This window comes from Anser anser (genome assembly GCF_964211835.1).
Source record: "Anser anser genome assembly, chromosome: 2".
In the NCBI taxonomy this organism is placed as follows: domain Eukaryota; kingdom Metazoa; phylum Chordata; class Aves; order Anseriformes; family Anatidae; genus Anser; species Anser anser.
Window position 1 is genome coordinate 30957335 of NC_139721.1, and position 24242 is coordinate 30981576.

General features: G+C 38.0%; 1 protein-coding gene across 10 annotated transcripts in view; it reads right to left on the bottom strand.

Moving 5' to 3' along the window:
* The window catches only part of LOC310894294 (uncharacterized protein), an 87496-nt gene that overhangs the window by 42013 nt on the left and 21241 nt on the right, over window positions 1-24242 (bottom strand). For 3 of the 10 annotated variants that reach the window (XR_014579743.1, XR_014579745.1, XR_014579746.1), the window contains exon 1: window positions 9558-17847. The exons of the other annotated variants lie outside the window; for them this stretch is intronic. The gene's annotated coding sequence lies outside the window, so the exon portion shown is untranslated. Of the gene's footprint in view, window positions 1-9557; window positions 17848-24242 lie in introns of those variants that run through there. 10 annotated transcript variants of the gene reach the window in all.

A 24242-nucleotide genomic window follows, 5' to 3' on the forward strand; every position in this document is an offset into this window, starting at 1 on the left:
CACATACAGCCTGGATATTCCATATGCAGAAAAAGTAATGGAAATGTATAACCCATTCCACACACAAGTACATTTGGAGTTTGCATCTGCAGTTACTTATCTGCAATCACAGTTCTGATTTATTTATTTTTTTAATTCCTTACTTTTTTGTGTTGACTGTACAAGAATAGGAAAATGCAGCTATAAATGGCTCTTTCAACAGTTATTCGAACACAAAATATGCAGTTCTGATCTATTTCCTGCAACTTTTTTTCCATTTCAATATGAAGTACAAGTGGGTTCCTTTAAGAGACTACATATTTTTCATTCAAACATTGTGCAAATACAAAATATTAAGAGTATCTCATGAAACCCATCTTTAAAACATAAGTGAAATTGGATAGATTACAAAAAAAAAAAAAAAAAGTGAGTGTACATACTGACAAATACCTCACCCTGTAGCATATTAAAATTAATCCAGTAGAGGTGAACAAATTAGGATAGGAGCCCGATTATTATTGTTTAATGATTATTTATGAATGTTACATAATATGCTACATATAGGAGCCCCTAATGCTTTTTAAATACTTATCCAGCACCTCCAGCAGCTAAGATGTTTTATAAGCAAGGGCAATCCCAAAGATGAAGTATTTTTATAATAGTTTCAGTCTGGTGAAAAGAAACACGGTTTATCCTACCATAAGTGAAACATTCGTACCCGGTTAGGGCTCTAGCTAGGATGACTGCTGAGTTATCTCAGTCATATATATTAGAAGGAAAAAAAATTAACATTGAAAAAAATAGATCTGAAAGAGACTTGTGCACTGGAATGTTCATTCATTTCTTCCCTTCCTGCTCTATGAGCTCTTTCAATAAAAGATATTCTTTCACCCTACAGACTCACTTTTTTTTCTAAATAACTTATAGGTTCATACTGGATCTTATTAATTTCATTTTTATAACAGAAAGTATATACAAAAATCTTGGTTTTGCAAATTTACCCTTATCCTGGATTAAACTGGTTAAAAAATTATTTTCAAGCAGACTCATTGCAAAAACAAAGCCTGATCACTTAGCACATAAAGGAGAACAATCTTTTCTGAAGAAAACTTGCAAGTTTTTATATATGAAAGTAGAATTCATGCTCAAAGAACACAAACTCCTGGGAATGAAAAGACAATTACTTTCAAAGGAACTCCATTCTTTTGCTAAAATATGTCTTAACACCTCCTGTGCAAATTCAACAGGACCACACGAGCTCACTTAAAACTTGTTCTCAGCAAGCACAAATTCCAACAACCTTGAAGTCAGAGGCTGTAAACCATCCAGCCTGTTGACATCCTGCTTTGTACCACACTTTGTCTTTAGGAACCTGCATGCCTTTAAAATCAAAAATTTGCAGGTTTTTCTTATATTGTGCATACTTTTGGACAGATATCCTTGAACACTTACAGTGAGAATAGAGTGAGGGGATTTTTCTTGACTAATTTTAACTACCTCTGTTTTAACTACGATTTAACTACCACTAGTACTACTAACTACAGAAGTGAGCCCTGCAGTTAAAGCTAGTTATCTAGACCTGAAACAGAAGCCAAACACCTCCAAAGACATGGTTTATCCCTGTCTGTTTCACAAAGTTCTTTTGGGCTGAGATGAATCACCCTCTGAGGGTGGCTGTCTCTTCCCAGTGATCAGACGACTGATTTAGACAACTGATCTAGGTCAGATGCCAAAGTTTCAGATAACCCGAGTTAGGTAAATTGAATAGCACTTCCATGCAGTGCTACAAGATCTTGGTTGATAATCTCTAACGTAAATCAGCTCTTACAATAGCCAAGGTTTCTGAATGCAGACAGTCTAAATTTATTTTGACTTCCGCATCTCTCACTGTCTCTTACTATAGGCCATTCAGACCAGTGTGGTTTTATTCTATTCTTTAAAATATCTTTCAAAGACATTTTGCTGGACGAACATATAGCCAGTGTGTAAATCACCTTATTTCCCCCATGTGTAAATCATCTTATTTCCCTCATTATTTCTCTTAAAATACAAACTAGCCTACTGCTTTCATTTAAGCAAGACTAATTGTTAACTGATATCTGTCATGACTCAATACTATATCACCACTTCATTTAACACATAGTGCTTAGATTAGCAGCTATTGTTAGAGCCTTCATAACAACTATTTGTACTGTTACCTCTGCTGAAAGACACCTTTCAGTAGATCAATTACCACATCTAAACCTTAAAAATCTCTGAAATTAGACTGTGGAACCTGGCAAAGAATTTAGCCAACGTAGAATAAGTACTTATACATGGATTTTACACTTTAATATTTTTTTATCTCCTTTATCTGCAGTTTCATTTAAGACATTTGGTGGGCACACTGACGTTCATGTAAGTACAATATGAATATCCGCTAGACAATTCTTACAGTTTACATGTTATATATGATTACCCCCAACAGCAGTTGTAAGGTATAATGAATTACAGGGACTGAAATAATTGTACAGCTGGGACAGTAAGAAGAGGCAGGATCTGTGCAGAGATCCCTGAAGTTATTAAACAAGTGTTCATTATCAGAAGCTGACAAACAACTGGAATGGGAAAGAAAATCAAAGTTAAACACTTTCATGTGATCAGATGCAGAAATTACTTTTTAAGGAGAGGTTGCAATTGCGTAAGTCTGCCCTTTGGGGCCCCTCAGCTTGGGTCTGGTTAACTTCAGAGTTAAATAGAGTTCTTCTCTACTGAAAAGCATTCTTGAGTGAGGAGTTTTGTTGAAAATTGTCTTTGTCTCTTTGCATATCGTGAAAGTTTTAGAACATGTTGCTGTGCCCAGTCTGGGCTCTTTCAACCCACTAGCAAAATGTGAGCATTTCCTACAGCACAAATCAACCATAAGGACTAGTGAATGGGTGTTTGAGATATTGAAAAGCAGGGAAAACCTACATAGTTAGTTGCTATTGCTCTTGGTATATAATCTCCTTACTTAGCTCAAGGCATTAAATACAACTTTTGAAGTTCTCATCCAAAACTATTAGCAAACACTCAACTTTATAAGAAAGAAACATTACAAAGAGAACAAAAGGTAACCACCACTTACTTACACTTTAGCAGCTATTCCTTGTTTGCTGTGACTGCACAAAGTGGCTAAAAGCAGCCAAAAAAGCAAAACTGCTGAAAGCGTAATAGTTCATAAATGTTATCCTATAGGTTTGCTCAAAGTCTCAGTAAGATCCAAGCATTGTGACTATATTGAGATGGGCATTACAGAAAGTACAGAAAGCACTTTTATAAGTAATTTAACAAAACTGCACATTTATAACTACCCATTACAGGTTGCGGCACTAGCCACTGGAGAAAGGCGTGAGTCTCCAAAGACATTCAATATTAGTTTTATTACTGACTTCCCATACAATATCAGTCAAGTTACTTCATTTTTCTCTGCTTTGAGTCGTTCTTCTATGAAGCAGTGATAACCATACCCGTAAAATGTTGTAAAGCACGTAAACAGCTGACAGAGCTGTCTCCCTAAAAGTGAGAGATGCAAAATTAAATGAAACTGATTCTATATATCTTAAGACAGATTTGTAGAAGAAAATTTAAGACATTTCAGAAGACAATCAGAACATCAGAAAATGCTAAAATGCTTCTGACATACAAAGAAGTAAGGTTACCATCAATTAGCCTTTGCTGTCTGTATACACTGATAAACCATTCAGTCACTTAATGGAATTTAAATTTAAGTGCAATTATATAGGTCCCTAGATTGTAGTTAGACTTGGTTTAAAATGCAGGGTCAGAAATGCATTTAAGTTGTGCACTGAACAGTAACAAAATCTGAAAGTCTGAAACCTTTTTATTGATGATTTGGACAAGGAAATTGAGTGCACCCTCAGTAAGTTTGCAGACGACACCAAGATGGAGGGAATTGTCGATCTGCTGGAGGGTAGGAAGGCCCTGCAGAGAGACCTGGACAGGTTGGATTGATGGGCAGAGACCAAAGGGATGAGGTTCAACATGGACAAGTGCTGCCGGGTCCTACACTTTGGTCACAAAAACCCTATGCAACATTACAGGCTTGGGGCAGAGTGGCTGGAAAGCTGGGCAGAAGAAAAGGATCTGGGGGTGTTGGTCAATGCTTGTCTGAACCTGAGCCAGCAGTGTGCCCAGGTGGCCAAGAAGGCCAACGGCATCCTGGCTTGTATCAGGAATAGTGAAGCCAGCAGGACCAGGGAGCTGATCGTCCCCCTGTACTCTGCTCTGGTGAGGCCGCACCTCAAGTGCTCAGCTTTGGGACCCTCACTGCAGGAAGGACATCGAGGCCCTGGAATGTGTCCAGAGAAAGGCTATGAGGCTGGTGAAGGGTTTGGAACACGAGTCCTGTGAGGAGCAGCTGAGGAAACTGGGGTTGTTTAGTATGAAGAAGAGGAGGCTCAGGGGAGACCTTATTGCTCTCTACAACTACCTGAAAGGAAGGTGTGAGGAGCTGGGGGTCAGCCTCTTCTCACAGATAACTAGTGATAGGACTAGAGGGAATGGCCTCAAGTTGTGCCAGGGGAGGTTTAGGTTGGAAATGAGGAGACATTTCTTCTCAGAAAGAGCAGTCAGGCATTGGGACGGGTTGCCCAGGGAGGTGGTGGTGTCACCGTCCCTGGGGGTGCTTAAGGAAAGGTTGGACGTGGTGCTTAGGGACATGGTTTAGTGGGTAATGTTGGTGGTAGGGGTATGGTTGGACCAGATGATCTTGGAGGCCTTTTCCAACATTAATGATTCTATAATTCCATGATTCTTGCAAGAATGCCCTGCCGATTTGTAGGGCTCTAGCAGGAAGTGGGGAAACTGGTAAGCAAGGGCGATGCTCTGGTTTCCTACCTCTAGGCAAGATGTTAGTTTACAGAATGATTTCCCAGCTCTGTCTACTCCAGGAAGAGTCATGAACTCTTCCACAAGCAGAATTCATAGTCAAGAGCATATATAGAACTATGGAGGGACTATGCTATTTTGGCTAAATCTGAAAGACATGTATCTCAACAGTACAAAGAAAAGAAGTGTTGTGACAGGATGATACAAAACTATATATGTACACTGAAAAAATGTGTTGAAATCATCTCTTTCAGGTTAATGAACACACATTGCCTTGGAATTTATTGTGCTGTTCATGCATTCCTTCCCATCTGTGAAGTGTAGGGGCATGACAGAACAGAGTGGATCTCGATCAGCCTTTGCCTGTATATTTTCCTGTGAAACAGCCACTCTGCAAATTAAAGTCCCTATTTGCATTGCAGTTTAATGCTAGAATAGCAGATCCTGACTGAGACTGCTACATTTATATACTAAAATTGTATTGTATTCAGTAAATTATATCTGTTTTATAAATAATTAGCTAAATCTAATGTTAGTCACACTACTAAAAATTGAATAGTTCAGATATGTAGTTTGGAAAACTAGGCTATGAGACTTCTGAATGAAGAGCTAGTCACTTAAGAATGTGTTTGTTTGTCATTTGGCTAAATCAGAACCAGACAATTTAAGTATCACCAGATGGAAAGTATTACTATAATATTTAAAAAAAAAAAAAAGAATGCCGGAAAAGTATATTTGACTATGCACGGGCCTATACTGCTACTTAAATGCTCAATGAAACCTGTGAAATATAGGTTAGTCCTCAAATGTGCAAAAGCACAGAGAATCCTTCACTGAAGGAGTTCAATTTCTTTTGAAAGACAGCATGGATAACTCCCGCCAAGTTTTTTAACAGCTGGGTGAAAGAGTCACAGTAATTGAATTTTTCTCCAGCATAAAAACTAGATGGCTTGTAATCCAGTATTACTGCATCAGGACATATGTGCTGGATCATCAAAGTCAGTTAAAGTAAACAGGTAAGCAGGAAATCCAGACTAGCTTTACAAATCTAAAGTGTAATCAGCTACTTCCACAAAGCTCGAATAAGTGGACCAAAGCTTGGCAAGCTGAAGGATGAATAACGTTTATGAATCTTCCTCATAAATTGTCCTTCACAGAATGCCTGGGCCATGGAAATAAAATGTTTTTTTCTTGTAGGTTTGTGACTTTAGGAGAACAATAATTCTTATTCCATAATAAATACATACATTCTAATCTGTTTTTTCTTTTTTTTTTTTTTAAAAAAAAAAAGCTATCAAAATAAACAAGGCAATAGGGGCTGCTATTGAAATAAACAGGGTAGAATGGACAGGCATCACTAGAAACAATGGCAAATGCAATGACTGAGTGAGGTGAAAACTGAAATCTCTTTTGTCTTGCCCTAAAATTCTTTGAAGGGGGTCATGACTGTCACTTCTGAAAATCCAGTTGTGCCAGCCCTATATTATAGTCATCTGCAGCTACAACATGCCACAGCTGGGAACAACCAGAGCTGTTTCCAGAGTGCTCCATGGTAGAGGAAGGGGCTCCTCCCTGAGTCTGTCCTCAGATATTCAGGAGCTCTCTAAGGCTTCAAATGCTGCATGCAAAGCTTTCTTCTTAGGAGAGAAGTGCTACCCAAAAGCCTTTACAGCCTGATCCTGGGAATCACCCACAAAGCCAGAGAGATCAATGCAAAAGGCTGGAATTAGAGATTAGTACAAAAGTTTGCTCTCTCCTACAAAAACGTTTGCATCAACTTTAAATTTTGAATCTGTTTCTTGGTGGAACAAAATCCACCCAATTTCATTTCTGGCCTCATTCTCCATCTCTCGCAACTCTGGTGAAAAGTCTTGCTTGCTGTCTCTACAGCCACCAAAAAGGGGCTTCAGAAACTGGAACACACTCCTTCTCATTTCAGGTCATATCAGAAATGACAACCCATAAAGATCTTTTACCAGATTGCTACCCAGAGGCTTACATTTTATTACATTATAGCATATTCATGGAAATCAATAAATATTGGTACTCTATTTTTCAGTGGATTTTAATATGGATATTAATTGAAGAAAACTGAAGGAAGAAGGACTATTTTAACCCAATTTAAAGTGCATTGAGGCAGCTAACATTTCTAGGAAATAGTTATCCAGAACACGTGTTTTCAAAGAACATGCTGATAAGTCTGTTGAAAGCAGAACAAAAACTCTGTATCTGAGGCAAAAATACACATTCTGAGGAAGAAACAGAAACAAAGCTGACTACTTAGAAGACAGATGCCATATACTGGTACTTTTAAGTGATGATTGTTATTTATTTCACCTGGAAGCCAACCTGCTATTTTCATATAGTTTGTGGTGGTGTGGCTTTTGTTTTGGTTTTGTTTCTTTTGACCAGTTTTATGCCATTGGGCAGTATCTATAGATGAGATACAGCCAGAAGAGTTGTTTGTGTAATTGTACTTTCAGTGAAGCAGTTAAATCCTCTCCTTCAGCACTCGCTCTCACACCCACATATTCCTATTCGCATGCAGCGCCTTATCTCTTGCTGTCTGGCCTGTGAATTATGTGTCTGCTCCTATGTTTTCTGCCAGCATTTGCTCATCACGGGCTGGTCATTTTTCACCTATAGAGATATACAGTCATCACATTTACTAGTTGTACTTCCATGATAGAAAATGAAAATTATGTCCTTTCATTTCACTATTTAAAATATTTAAATTTGTGCTAAAAGAGACCAAGGACTACACTAGTTAAAACATGTTACTTTCTAATTGAGATCAGTCTGGAAGCTGGAAAATTAGGTAATGTTTCCTTAGTATTTTGTTACTAAAGTTACCAGAGTCTGTAGCAATCTTGGCCTCTGTCCATAAAGTACTCATAAATCACTGCGCGGTTCAGTCTGCTCTTCTGTATTATGGTACACAACAGGCTGAGCAGGGAAAGAGACAAATTAAATGGAGACACACAGAAGTGTGTGTGAGTCTGAGAACACTGCAGGACAGCAAATGGTTTCCTAAAAGGAGCAAGAGGCACTTAATCACAGGGACCATGTGAGTGGCAGGAATTGCTCCCTAAGCTGGGAGATGCTAGAGTATCTGGCTCCAAAACTGTCACTAAAGCACCACAAACCCCACTCCCCCATCATAATCTCCCCAACAAGAATCAGGTACTGGTGGGGTGACCGTCTTACCGGTACTGCCACCAAAAATGCTTCAAGGGCATGTGCAAACAGAGGAAAAAAATACCAACGGGTTGCTTTTCAGATTGAATTACTAGCACAAAGATACATGCATTTTAATGTAAATTCTATTCCCAGAACAGCGTTCAAGAGATTCAAATACCCACAGGAATTCCAGTAGCGTATCTTAAGGGTATTCCTCTATTTATTGTGTCTTTTAATAAGAAATTAATTGCTGACAAATTTATTAGACATCATATGCAGACATCTTTTTATCATATTTGGCTGTGTGTTTCTTGGTTGTCTTTTCTTCTTGACAATATCATAAAAGTCTCTAGGGGTGTCAATAATAATAATGCTTATGCAAATTTCTTGGCCTGTTCAGGCCAAATGTCAGCAGAAAAAAAGACAGGTTAACACTTTGTTAGTCAAACACTGGCTTTGTTTTCAAAGGAAAACAATACAAAACACAAAGAAAAAAGAAAAAACAAAAAAAAAAGAAAAACAGACTTAAATCATTATCTGTTTATGAAATGCTGAATCATGGACCCACATATGCCAGAAAACGTGTCAGGTTATGTTTTCTATCCTGCTCGTCTGTTTTTTCCAGTAGGGCTTAAGGGATTGATAGAAATTAATCATTTCTCAAAATCACCAACTCTTTGGGCAGCAGATATGAGAAAAAGATTTATCACATGATAGCAAACCCATCTCCACTTAGGAAATTACAGTTTGCCAGCCCTCTCGCCTCCGCAACCCCCAGTCACTCTACGGGGCTGTTATTGCTCAAACACAGCCAGATCCCAGGGGCAGCAACCCAGCAAGGAGGTAGCTCTGGGAAAAACAAAACAAAACAAAGCAAAACAAAACCCAACAACAACAAAATAAAAAACCACCACCCTTTGCCAAGCCAGGGCACCAGCAACCTGGTAACGCAGGTGAGGCGTGATTATGTGGTCAAGTAACACAGTGAACTTGTACATTCCTCAGATAGCTGCAGGGTTTTAGTAGGGCATGTTCTGCAAAATTATTGCTCCTGGTTTCTGGCAGACACCCAAGGAAAAACAGTACCTGCAGCAAGGTCAGGGAAGTACTGGATAGGAAAAAACTTCTGAAACATCTCTGGTTAAAGTTTACTTTTATGGCACCAAAAAAAAAAAAAGAAAAAAAAGCTTTTCTGCAGACTTGAGGTAAATCACAAGTCACTCAGCACTTCTTTTCCCATGAGGGCTCCAGGAACAATCAGTACATTTGCTGCAGGAAGGTATAAAAAGCAACATATTCACAAACAGTAGTTATAATTCCTGAAATGGCTCTGCTGCCAGCATGACTTTATAACCTCCATATATTCAGTTTTTAAAGCACCTTCTCTTTCACAAGAGCCAGAATTAGTATGAGAATATTAAGACTACCTGGTGCCTATTAAAGCCATATGCAATCAACATTGTTGAAATAAATATGCAAAAACTCTGTTCTTATCTTCCTCTGTGGTGTGCAGCAGTGCTAGCTCTTACCTTGTAATCCAGAAAGAGTAGTGGAAGCTCAGCTGAGCAAGACAGCTGTTGTAGAACACGGGATGGTATCTTGCACTGCTTCAGAAAGATAGCTCTTTGGCTAAATAGTACTGACAGTGGGAGTTGGTTCTACACAGCCAAAACACAAGAATGGGAACAACCCATGGACACGATACCTCAGGTTTTGCCTTCTTCAGTTCGACCAACCTGTGCTGCTAACACTCTCCTGACCCAAGGCTCATTTTTAACTGTACTGAGAGAAAAGTGTGCTAAATGAGGTATGCTCCTGGCAGACGTATTAAAACCAGGGAATATAGGGGTTTACAAAGCAGTAATCTAGACAAAGCTGGGAATTTTAACGTGGTTTTAATGGTTCAGAGGGGGAACATATGTGCTTTCTGTCCTATTCAGGACACAGGAGAATCCCCATCATAATAGGAAAGGGCCTTATTTTTCCCCTTCTAACTTTTTTGGAGTACAGGTAGGTTGCTTTTTTAGACAATTCCCATTGTGATGCTTTGATAAAACAAGAGGTATTATTCTGCTCATATTTATCAAATACTCAAAAACACTTCCAAAAATTTCTAAATTACTTCTTTCCTGATATCCCCCAAGGGCTAAAGAGCTTTTAAGTACGTGTCATGTAAATGTTTACGCCTATGACAACTATCATCTTTTGCCATTTGCAATTTTGGAGGACGTAGTTTAGTTCCAGTGCTCCTGCAGAGAAGAAAAAAAATCTGTTTTTCTCTAGTTCTAAAGACTGAAACCAATGCAACTATGTGGTTATCTAGTGCAAGAGCCCATTTCTATAATGAACATCTGGAAAACAAACAAACAAGAAGAAACAAACAAACGAACAAACAAAAAACACCAAACCTTTCATCACTGTGAACGTATTCTAGAATAAGCAAACATTTTATTTCACATGTTATTTTGACTTCACAAACATCATGGATTCAAAAAGTGAAGCAGCTGGGATAATCAGAAAAAAAATAAAAACACAGAAAAAGAAGGTGATGAACATGGAATTGCGCAAAGATTTGGAGAAAAGTGGAAACAACCTTCTTCACCACCCGAAAGTGCTGATTCCTGTTGTCTGGATTGTGGTATCAGAGGTGAGCTTTCCAGCCTTGCATGGGAGGCCAATGCCTCGCCTCCTCCCTATGGACACCTCTGCCCACTCAACCCCTCTGAAGGGTCCCACAGCATCCATGCATCAGTTCCCACTGCTGCTAGAAGGCTCCCAGATGCTCGGGTGGGGTCAGCCTGCAGGACATCACCTCCAGGAGGTGAGCAAGGAGCAAAAGCTTGCCCCATAGGGCATAACTTCAGGTGAAGTTCTTGATGTGCTCTTGAGTAAACAGCCTGGAACCCGCTGTGCAATTGCTTCCTATCTGCCTGCACAACAAGGGCTGTGACAGTACCTTTGGACATTGACTCAGGATCTTCCCCAATTCACAACAGATAAGACAAACACAAAGCTGTAAGAGATTACATTTCATTTCCTAGCTTCTGCCAGAAACTGAGATGAAAGGTAAACTATATGTGCGTGTGTGTATATACACATGTACATATCCTCCATGTTGTAGGGAGAAGTCAATATCTAGGGATGCCGGTAACTGCAGTTTCTTTTGTCTTTCTTAACAAAAGCACCAGAAAAGAGAGAGCACTGAAGCATAATTTTGGTCTGACAGATGTAATTACATACTTATGCATTTTTTTCTAGTCAGTAGCTTTCTACCAAGTTTTAAAAGAGCTGTAAGTTATGCCAAATCAATAACACACGGTTGTGTATATGCTCCTCTGAAAAGTGAAAGAAGCTATCATTCCTCATCCACTTGATGTGACTGAAATACAAAAAGTAATTGTGAAAAACAAATTGTGCAGACTGTGCAAAAGCAGACTTGTTGCTATTAAACTTCTAAACGGTCTATTAATTTTCATTACTCAAAATTATACAATTAAGATCACAGATTTAATCGATTAGTTTTCAGTAAGTAGGCTAGTCCTTTCTGAGACCATCACAGAACGTTTTGAACAAATGATTACTGCAAATGCTGTGTGTGTACTACTAAGCTTTTCCATTTCAATCTTTTTATATAAATTGACATTTATTACTTCATTTAAAAAAAAAAAAAACTGCTTCAGGAGTCATGAATACTCTGAAATAACATGCAAATATCTTTCAGAAGAGGTCAAAAAAAATAGAAAAATAATCTGCTGTTTAACATTTAATTAAAACGAAGCTATTTAATGAACTGAAATTAAATGTTAATTTAATTAAAAAGAAGCTATTTTTAGAAAACATAAAAATTAAGATACCCATATCAGACAATTATCCCATGGCCTACTATAACATTCTATGATTCATCAGATACAAAATAGTGTAGAGTGAAATCAATCTCATGCTGCCAGATAAACTGTCATGTGTCATACTGACATGTTACTACATGCTCTCTTACTGCAGTTAAACAAATGTTCCTTTGAAACATAGTATAAACTACACTAAAAAAAAAAAAATGTACAAATGCATAAATGCATGTATATACATTTTGGTGGCATTAGTCTTAGCTCAATAATTAAAACTAAGCTGAACTTTGCATGAAAAGAAGGAATCCACTTAACCTTCAATATTCTTCAAAAGTAATGTCAGCCTGCAAGCATTAGCACCACAGTCAAGAGCTCACAAGCGAGCTTATGCCAGGGATTTAGTTGGCCCATAATTTATTTTCACTTTATTAAAATATTTTCCTTAATTTGCAGTAGGCATCCAAACAAAGAGAAAGATTTCCTAACAAAACAATGAAGCAGCTTTATATGTCTTTACCAGAAATCTTCCTTTTGCTATATGGATCAGTAAAGATGGCTTGCTAGGTTACAATTTTTTTCATTAATAATTATCAAATTTCATGTTACCTGAGATGTTATTCACTGAACACATACTTTAGAGTTTTATAGGCAATGGCAATTGAGTTATTTCTTTAAAACCATGCTTTTCAATAACACTCATTAATGTGTACATCAATGAATTCAAGAGTAACAAAGAATATTTGGCTTCAGTTTTTATTATCCTTTCAAATTTTTGCCTATTCATCCTCTTTTATTTCTGAATCCACTACAGCAATCTATTGAGTCACTGTTTATACATTCCAGAACAGCTTGCATTCACTTATCTCCTTTTAGAAAAAGCTTGTTTTCCTTACCATTTTCCTATTCAGTGCTTTTTTGTTGTTGTTGTTCATTTTAAATTTACTTGAATTATTCATTTCAAATTTTCAGATTACCTGTATTCAGTTTTCACATCTTTTATGTCGTGTTTTCAAACCAGTTTTTGAAAGTTTCTGATTATATCAACACCACTAGCAGGTGTTGAAGTTTGTTAGCACAATGATTGTTAGTAGATCATACCATCCCTGTGATAATTCTTGCAAGAAAGCCAGACTCTTTTGTTCCTATTCCAAAAGAAATAGAGGGGCTTTTTTGTTGTAGATTAAGAGTAGTTTTTTAACATAGTTCATTGGTTTCAAAGTACAGATAAGACAGTCCCTTTCAGCCTTACTTTCTGAGGTTATGTGAGTTAGGATCTGATTTTTTGTATGTATGCGTATACATGGCTTGCTCATTACTATTAAATAAAGAAGAAGAAATTTTACTTCACATTTTGAACTTATTTCATATAATTGAATGTCTCTGTACTGTAATACAACTTTTGTTAGCAGGTTTCCCTCCCTGGAAGCTAAACTGAGATAAATATTTAGTAGTTCATCTATTTTCATACAGGAGTAATATTTTCCCTGTCAAGTATGCTTATTTTCCAGGCTACTGGAAATAAACCATTCTAATGGCACTAACCATTCCAACAATTCTAATTGCTAAAAGGCATTGAATTCACTTTCTCCAAGCACCACCAAGAAATATATTTGCAAACACAACTTTATTTTTAAGGAAATACAGAGCTTCTAGTGAGTATGGTCATTGCAAGACTTTATTGCCATAGGATTACATACAGAAACACATCCTAGCAATAGGATACTTTACCATTGGTGGCTATGCTGTAAAGCTCTGTACAATAACATGAATTTGCTCAAAATTTACATTGCAGTTACAAAAATCTTCCACTAGATGCCGATATATTATAGTAGAAATTATATTGGCAGTCAAATCGTATCAATTTAAGCGTAAGAATAAATATTTTTTCATGTATGTGCTTGTCCTGATTTGGATTAAGACTTCTACAGCTGACACTCCATCAGATTTGTGCTTCTTAACTGAAGGTCATTACGTCTAGTGTCATCTGGACATGGTCCTGGGCAAGCAGTTCCAGGTGTCTCATCTTGAGCAGTGGGATTGGACCACATAGCCTCCTGAGGTCCATTCCAACCTCAACCATTTTGTGATTCCATGATTAGAGAGACTGTCTAACTTTAGTAGGTCTGGTTCTGTAAATTTAGCAGATACCTGGTTAGATCATCTGGTTAGATGATGCTCTGGAACCTTCTGAACAACCACCAGCCTGGTCAGTGAGCCTTGGCAGAGCTGGGGCAGGCAATCACATTTCCATCCTTCACACCCATTTGATCTGCTGTGATCACAGGTGTACCGTACAAATCACGATGAACTGTAGATCCATGATACAGATAAGCAGTGAATCAATGCTTGCCCAACACTACTTACATGCAGCACCAACGAGGAAACCTCAGACATTTTGTACTTGATATTTGGTAGTGATTATAAACTTTGATTCCACAATATCTCTTTGTATTGGAAGATGTGCAAATTCAAGAGCAACTCATAACTTATTCTGAGGAGCCTACACACATGAAGAAAAAGACTTAAAATATCCCTTGGAAATTTGAAGTGTCCTGTTAGCCTTACAAAACCATGGAGATGATCCTTAGAATTTTTTCATTCTACAAACTCGATTTCATTTCTGCTACATGACTGGTGATAACGAAGTTGGGAACTATGCTTTCACTATAGACCAACCTTTGAAAGCTAAAATGCTACCTTTATATTGGCTACATGTGAGGACTTTAAAGAGCACAATGCATGGCAAAGTCTCTGAAGGAATTGCTTGCTGATTGCCATTGTTTGGGGATGCTATATTGCCCTTAGCTAACCATCAGGACGTTAGCACTTCACAGCACTCAGATGCCACTCTCAGCCTCTGACTCCTCTTCGATTTCTGCCCAGCGTTTTTCCTGGCTATGACACTGGCTGGCAGTGCCCTGGCTCTGGCAGCAGCACCTCCTCCATCACAGCATGGGGTAGGCGGGGAGCACCCCCCCATTCCGGGACTTGGCCTCAGGCAAAGGGCAGTGTGTCCCACTTGCACCAGCCCCAGCTCCCAGCACATGGGCTGCAGTGACCTCCCGGTTACCAGGCATGGGACTTGTGGGCTGCTATACAGAAATCAGCGGGATGCGTACCACAGCACTCTTAACTTAAATTGCTTAACTGGAGTTATTTTTAACTCTATGCTTTTTAACATCGGAATGCAATGTTTATCTGGATTTCAAACTCAGTGTGGGAAAGCTAGATTACCTTCCTGCTTGGTGTTGTGCTTACTATCCACCGTGCTGGAAATTTAGGCATTGCAATTTCATTTTTATATCAATTCAGCAATTTTATTGTGATTTCACAACTTCTTATGTAGTAAAGTTCTCCTTTCGCCTTCACTGTTACATGAATTTCATTTGAATTCCTTTGAATGAGAGTCCTACACAACACAAATCAGGCTACAGGCTCATTAATTCATTCTTAATAATAACTTTCACAATCATAGTGTTTTGGCTGGCTCTATAAGAGAAGTTTTAACAAGCAAAAGAGAAAATCTGCAGTCACACAATCCTTGGTAAGGAAAACCAAGGAAGCAAGACAAGCTGCTAACAGATAGGTCCTACTTTGGAAGTTTTCTCTCTTATGATATAACATCAGGATGCCTATTTTATATGACGTGTACTTTCTTTCTCTTGATATAAATATGTACTGCACTGAATTTAGAACTCCCAAATTTCATAGATTAATCACCTGTCACACATTACAATCATTTCATTTACTTAGTGAGCTGCCATAGTACCATTGTCCATACTGTGATTACACCTATATATATCATGTAAATATTGATTATCAGTAACTACTGTTGATATTCAGATATGTGTTGGGAATCAGAAAAGCTTCCCACATAAGTAGACAAAAAGTCTACCTAAAATTTTTGAAATGCAATACAGTGACAAACAGCAGCCTTGCAATACAGAGCAGATATGGAGATCTATGCAATACAATAATAAGTAGAATATATTTGGGGGGATTATATGCATAGTGAGAAAAAGAAATACTGAAAGAAAAATAAATCTTTTAAACTAAAAGAATACTTTGAAACTTACTGGATAAGACTTTCTACTTTAACATAGGTCAAGTGCATAAACTAATTGCAGAAGAGTAATTTATAGCATCTGTAAATGAGATGTTCTGGGAAAGCGCACCTTTAGCCTCAGAGACACCAGTAATGAGGCTGCATTTTAGTCACTGGGGTAATATAAGTTAAACACCCTCCTTCACTACTCTTAACTGCTGATATCTCCCTGCCTGGCGTACGAATACATTCTTTCTCTGTGGATCTATTCTTTCAGAAAGATCAGTACAGCCTCTGGTTTCCCTTTGCCACTTAAAACAAAAAAGAAGTAGCCAATAACTATACTGTTATATTGTCTGCCTCTTGGGCTCCTATGTTTTTTTCCCTTCTCTTTTTAAAGACACATGCTGAATATATTGCATTTATTTTTTTGGCATTTTTAATAAAAGAACAAATAAGAAGAGATATTTATCATTGAAAATGAATTTGCTTTATGATTTCACAATATTTATACACAAATAATCTCTGGAAAAAAACATCTTGATATTTGGCAAAAATTTCTCCATTGCCAGACAGAAAGTTATTTTTACTTAACAATTAAGACGGTTGCTAAGATGCTTTCTCAAATATATTTCCACCCACACAACTACTCTGTCATATGATTGCTAGCATCAGAAAAGAGGATAATTGCAATATACTGGCTCTTAGAGGATGTTTTTGATAAAACAAGCTGACTGAAGAAAAATCTCAATAGAGTTTCAAATTGTTGGGTGCTAATAATTGGATAGATATTTTAAATGCATTTGAGTGCTATATAATGTTCCAGTTGTCTGCACTACCTGTTAATATTAGACTTCGATTGTGTTTTAGCCATGCCTCGCTTTGTTTCTGAGCTGTCGATCCACTTCATAAGAATCTGTCATAATTTATACAGCATGTAAACCTAACAAAGCAGCCTGAATTACAACTTTGTTCAGTGTGATTTAAAGTGGCACTGTTTACATACAAATGTCAATGTTATTCTCTATATGCAAATATTCCCTTTGTTTGCATAATCCTCAAGAGTATCATGTTTCAGTATTTGGCTGCTTTTCGCAGACCAAAGGGCAAAGTGGTGGAGCAACCTGCAGTAACACATATTAAGAGAAGCCTTTGACCAAAAGCTCTTCAATCTTGGCAATACCAAAGTTAACAAATTTAATCCTTAGTTATGCAGAGCTCTGTTTTATGTGTGTCAAGTGAAATTTTCAGGAGTCAAACAAATGAGATGCTGCTTGTCGCACCCTCCTCCCCAACACAGTGTTGTTCTAAGCACAAAGGAAGCCCTGCAACAATTCTACCACAGGGCATGATACAGCAAGTGTTTGTATACCCGTACACCCAGCCCTCCTCCAAATAAATAAGAAAATAAGAATTTGCAGTAAAGAACATATCCCGTCTTAAGGATTTTATTCCCATTCATCCTTTCACCCAGCCTTTGCTCCTTCTTCATGCTGCCCATTGGGTGTATCAGGCACCAAGCTCAGACCAAGACTAACATCACACACAAGGCAAAACTGCTGCGGAGCCTCATGGCAAGGCAGCCTGCTTTGCACACTGTGCTGAGCAGACAGCGGCCAGTCATTGAGCACAGCAATTTGATTTAGGTGTTGTGCCTTCTGAGTGAACTGTAAATGGGGTACTGCTCTTTCACACATGCACACACGTCAAATCCTGAAATCCCCTTCCACCTCATGCCCAAAGCAGAGTGGTTGTTGGTTTGTAAAATATTTCTCTGATGTTCTGATGACACAATAACCAACAGTTTTCAGAGCAAAAATGAGACGCCTGTTGCTTAATTTTGCTGATTTGAAAATAAGAGTATTTCTATACTTTGCCCATTTAAAAGTTTTCAGTAATTTCTCATTCTTCTTATGTACCTATAGGTCTTCATGTGTGCAAACCTCTGCATTTGATGTCGGACACCTCTCTGGCTCAGAAATCTCCCTGGAGAAGCTGTAACTTTATTCAGCTAGGTTCACATTCCCGGTATAGTATTCAGCTTGAGCTTCATCTGTTCAACCAGCACTACTAGCTGACCTTCTTTAGGGACACTGACTTGCCAGAGGAAGTAGAGGTTGCCCCATTTTAGCAGTAGCATTTTGTTGTATCCCTGGTTTTTCTTTCAGACCAGTTAATTTAGTCTTTTTTATTGCTGTTGATTTCAAAACCCCAAGTCATTCAGAAATCCACTATCAGCCACTAACACGCTTTATAAATCTGTTCTTTTTTTTTTTTTTTTCCGCTGAGCACACATATTCCTAGAAGAAGGTCCTAGTTAATGTCTTTGCTGTTTTTTTTGTGTTTAAGTCAGTAGTCAGCTTAGCTTTACAGATTCAAAAAGTATTCTTACCTTTTACTGCACAGCGAGGTGCTGCATATTTTATTTCCAGTCATTCCCATCCCCCTACCCTGGTTTGCCTCCTGCCTCTGTTGCTTCAGATATGCACCACAATAAATGCAGATAAGGAACTGCTTTTTTCTTTTTTTTTTTTTTTTTGGCTAGTTATCCAAACAAGACAGTGAGACGGTTGTGTCTTTGCAATGCCATAGCAGAATTTCTTGGCACTGCTAATAATAATACTTCCTTGCTGTAGCACCTATCAGGTATATAGGAAAAAAAAAAAAAAAAGAATTTGCTTTCTGACTGCAGTTTCACCGGATTAGAGCAGTTCCCCGGCTGTTCCGAAGTGTTTCCCTGCAGCAGCTGGCTTGCACGGAAAAATACTACAAGCGTTTCAAGGATGAGTTTAGGCTGTATTGTTTGGCAGGCTTTCTTGCTGACATTTCAAGACAGTTCTAGCTCCCCCTCGTGGATAATTAACCCCAGGAAACGTTTTCCTTATTAACAGGCTCCACTAGTCACACATTGATGTATAACCTGGACCTAAAATGTGGATGCCATTCAGAGAAACTTTTATGTAAAGCACATTAAAAGGACGTCACTCTCTAATTTCTAACCCTCATCAGCACAATTCCCCATTTTCCCATGATGATCTCAGCGAGGTTTTGGGAGGACTCCCCTCTCTCCTTCCCCAGCTCTGGCTGTGTGATGCCCACCTTGCTGGCCGCGGCACCATGCCTGCCGATGGAAGATGCTCTTCTTGCCACTGCTCTGCCTCAGCTCTTGGCAACCAGCCAAACAAAAACTTCCTCCAGGAGAAACCAAACCCACTGAGCTCTTCTGAAGACAATATTTGAAATTCTTTCTTATGGTTCCTTTCTGAGCTGTTTCAAATATTTTTACAGTACCTCCTGTAAGATAATAGGTGATGCCACCTACAGAAATAATACCCCTTTCCCTGTGCTTCCTTCAGATTTCCATTCAGCTCTCCATAGATGCATAAAATATGAAGATGACATCACCTTGCTAAGTCCTCATGATTATTTGATGGTCCATCATGATCCCATGATTCTTCATTAAACAGAAGAAAAAGCCAAGTGAAACATGGAAGAGGTGAAAAAAAATAAGCACCATCTAGACTTAAAACCTTACAAGGTGCTCCCATGCTGTGTTTCACTGGTGAGAAAATATCTTGCTGCTTCATTTTCATATGAAGACTTTGATATGGTATTCACATAAGGTATTAACTAAAATGGCATATCAAAATAAACAGTATTTTTTTAAGCTCAGAATTCTACCATGTGATGTCACATTCATCACTACATTCTTACAGACCATACGTGAGAAGTCAATGGAAAGTGATTGCATAACAATAGTGTCCTGTAGCACTTAAAATGCCATTCACTACTCCTGTTGTTCATTAATAAACTAAAACAAGCAATTTTTATATCATGTAAATGCTTGGGTTTTGTCTATATAGTGGTAATAGGTATTCCAGCTGAAAAGTAAAAAGAATCACCCACAAGACTGCCATAAGCAAGCTGGATGATTTTACACATAAGCATCCCTCAGAAGAGAGTTCCCTGCACTTTTCCCAGCCTCCGCTGGCCTCCAGTGAAGCAGAAATGCTTCCAGCACAGCCAGGTGCTGCACTTCACCTTCACGCCTGCAAATGGAGCAAATATGACAGCTGCTCCCTCAGAAACTGCAACCAAAATAAGTAATAATGATGTTCCTGGAGAAACAGTGGAGACCTCACACACCTCCCCCATGAATCACAAATGCACACACAGACCAGATCCAGTACAAAAATAATTCTGGTCTGAAACTTCTGTACTAGAGAAATCTGACAGCATATAATAAACATCTTTTTCAAATTCATGCGCCTCATAAATTAAGGATGATACAGAAGCAATATATCTTCTCCTTCCTTTGTTATGTATTTTACTTTCACTTTAATTTTCAGAAAAGCAATTATCCTTTGGAAAGGATCCAATTTACAATGACATGAATCTGCAGAAGCCCAAACAAATCTTTGTAAATAAGAACAATACAGTTTCATTACAGTTCTTGTGACTTGTCTTTCCAATGTCTTATTTCATTATTTTGAGGGAACTCACAATCAGCAAATTCACATCCACCAGGAGTTTACTCTCCTGTTCAAATGAACTGAAATAAATAAGTAGCAGACAACTGATTCTGCCAGTGTCAGTGATGCTCAGACAGCTGGGGTTCACAGCAGAGAACACCTGCACAGATTTTATTTTTATTTTTATATATATATTTTATTTTTACTTGGAAAAAAAATAAATATTTTTTAATGTATTATAGGATAAAAACCAAGCTAAATCAACCAAACAAAATGTGTCTCCTTATTCTACCCTTGAATGTAATTCTTCTACACATTAACTATGCAAGAGGCTTATAGAAATGCCAAAAATAATGTACATGTCTTGCTTAAAAATCTCAAAACTCTGATACAATCATAACTTTAGACTCACTGAAATCACTATGTGCCAAGACAATATTTTATCTGTACACAAGAAATCAAATTATAGTATAATTGCCTGTTGCTAGGCAACCATTGATTTTTTTTAAAAATGAGTAATCAATCCTTGGAGACAAAGAATAAACCAAACATAATAAGTAGTTACCACTTAGCCCTTTAGGTAATCCTTAAAACCAAGAGCCACTCCTTTCTCTCTTCTGAAAACTACTCTTTTTATCTCACAGCATCAAAGAACCATGCCAGGTACATTTGTGCGGTTTTGTTAAATCAGTCCCTGCTGTTAATTATATAGGGGATATAAGAATGTTTATGTCAAAAAAGAAAAATAAAGTGAGCCTGTGAGACAGAATTTAATGTGTTAAATCTTTTCTAAAGCACAGGACTGAGAGGTAGTGTACTGTTGGGCCATTTTACCATGTTTTCTGCAACCTCCTAGCCAGAGTATTTTCATATTGTTACATTTTTTCTGTATCTTTTTTTTCATCTCAGCCACAACATCGCCTAAACCCTTCTTCTAGTGGAAGCTGCTCCAGCGACTTGTTTTCTCCCTTGGTCAGCAGCCATCTTCCAGCGTCTAGCCTGTAACCTATTTACATGCATTTGCTCCAGCATCCATCATCCTTTAGCTTATTTAGCTCTTTACCATTGTGTTCAGCCGCTAGATTTACCTACGAATAACAATCCCTTTCATCTGTATTTTGTTAGGCAAAAGAGATCAGCCTCTTAGCTTCCTTTTGCACCACAGGATCACTGTCCCCTTTAATACCAAGTATCTGCATTGATTCTTGTTAGCTTTTAATTTTCCTGTACCCTTCTTCCACATCTGTGCTTCATCAGTGCCTTACAACTAATATTTCCTCTCTTCATGGGAAATACCTTTCCTGATGACCTGCCAATTATATCTGCCTTCCCCCCTCCCCCCCGCCCCCCCCCAGACTATACAACAAAGGCTATTCTCAGTGAGAAAGAGTAAGATTACCTAGTACCCATGACATGAACCCAAACTTATTATAACTATGTGAGCCTGGGCAGAAATGGAGCAAAGGGAGACATAGGGAGAAGTGAGAAATTTGACAATGATTATTCCTTAAAATAAGTCATACAGGATAGTAAGAAAACAAAAACAGACAGTCCATTTACAGAACACTTTAGACATCTGTACCAGTGAAAGAAATGTGGGAAACTGAATAGAAGAGCCTGAACAAGTTAAATATTAAGTGTGATTATCTATGCCAGTTAGCATAACTGAGAATGGATGGGATAATTCACACAGGTTGGATGTGCACAGAGTAAGCCTGTTGAGAAGACAGCTGGGGTGGAGGAGGAGACATGCTGCTGCTCTGTGCCAGAGGACCACAGGCTCTGCATCTTGGCTCCACAGGGATAGTAGAAGGTGCTCAGCTGGAAATGCTCAGGTAAAGGTGAGAATAGACAGCACCCTGTCAGAAAAGTGACCCATATAGTTGTCTGAAAATCTCTCTCCTAGAGTTGGGAAAGGAAAGCAAATTCTACTAATGATTTGGGAAGGCCAGCTTTGAAAGGAAAGATGAAGAAATCAGCTAGAGAGGGAGACCACCAATGTTCTATAATGCTTCTAGGAGACCCAGCTGTGCATGCAAAGGCAAGTCAAGTAGCAGAATTATTACTTGATAGTTTAATATTTCTAGGGGAAAAAAAAGCGGGGGGGGGGGAAGAACAAAAACAGTTGAAATGAAGACAGAAGATACCAGATTCAAGGAAAGGAAGCTATTTTATTGGCAAAAAAAAAGTAGCACACTTTAAAGAAAAAAAAAATAAAGCAATTGCACCATCCAAAAGGAAGAATAAGAAAACTTAAAAACAGTTTAGCTTGACAAAGTCATGGGTCCTCAATAATCTGAACTCACAAAGCATACAGCAGGAAATGAATGAGAAGCAAAAAAAATTTTGAAGCACGAAGTACAGAATGAGGCTGGGCAAGGCACACAGGCAGATCCAATAGACAAAGAATATACAGGAAATAAAAAAATATACACACATACTGCAAGGGCAAAACCACAGAAAGAGATGGTACAGAAAAAGGTAATGTTCATTCATTGTCTGCTTTAGAAGCACATCCACACATTTGTATTTTGCTTTTGCATTGTCTTACTCCTACTAGCAGCAGATCTTGCACATCTTCCTATTGAAATGCTTATTCCTCTGTTCCTGTGCCCCAAACTACCTTAGCTCATCAAGATCATTTTCAGTATTTATCCTGTCCTCCAGCATGCTTTATACACCTATACACCTTCCAGTTCTGACAACTCCATGATTCCTCCACATCTGAGAACTCCATCAAATACTCTCTAGCATCTAGGCTATTGAAAAAAAATACATATTAGTATCAAACCCAGAAAAGACCCTTGCAGGGCTCCCCAATACCTTTTTTTTTTTTTTTTTTTTTGAGAGTAAGCTCCGTGGCAAGGTCTTTTGAAATCTGAATTCAAAGTCTTGCACCCAGCTAGCTGTACATTACCATTTCTCTAGCCTATTTACTAAATGAACGTCATAAGAAACATAACAAAAACCCTAATAATGCCAAGGCAGATGAAATTTGCTTCTTCCCATCTGTCCAAAAGACCTATTATCCTATCAAAGAAGGAAATAATATTGGCTTGACATGACTTGTAGACTGCAGTTCATCTCATTTTACTCTTTCGAGTGCTTACAGGTATTTGGAATTTTTATTCCAGCATTTATTTGGAAATCAGATTTACTTGACTAGTGTAGAGATATGCATCCTCACCTTCTCTTCCTCTTTTCTTTTCCTGTCTTCCCTCCTACAAAGATTATTTCCAAATGGTTCAGAGTCAGTAACAGAATAAGATCAAAAAAACAACCCCCTGTTGAAATTAAGACTGTTCACATGAAATCTAGAAGTTTGCATCTCACATACAGCAAACATTTAACAGGAATATGTTAAAATAATCAGAAAAAAAAAGTTTATGTTTTAAGCAAGAGTGTATCAAATTCCCTAATTTAAAAATGGCTAGAAAGAAGAGTGGGAACAGAAAGTGAAAAAGATTAATATACTACAATATCATGTTTAGGCTAATGAAGGTCATAAAAAACACATTGATATTATATAATTTATTTCTTGGCATATTTTTGTTTTCTTTCCTCATTTCTGAATAAAAGTACTGGCATAGTCAGGTGCTTCTAATCACTACAATTCCAAATGTAGACCTCAGAGTAGTCTGAGAAAGGAAAGTCTTGGCTGAAATAAAAGATGAGAGAGAAATACGTATCTCATGACAGATGTCTAGTCTTTGACATTTAATTTTTTTGTTCATGCCTGCTGATTCTTGTCTTGATTCTCTCTTTCCTGGAAGTCTTTGCTACTCATTGTTGTGCCCTTCACTCCTGTAACTTTTGAATAGGAACACAATTTTTATCCAGTGCTGACAGCTTGTC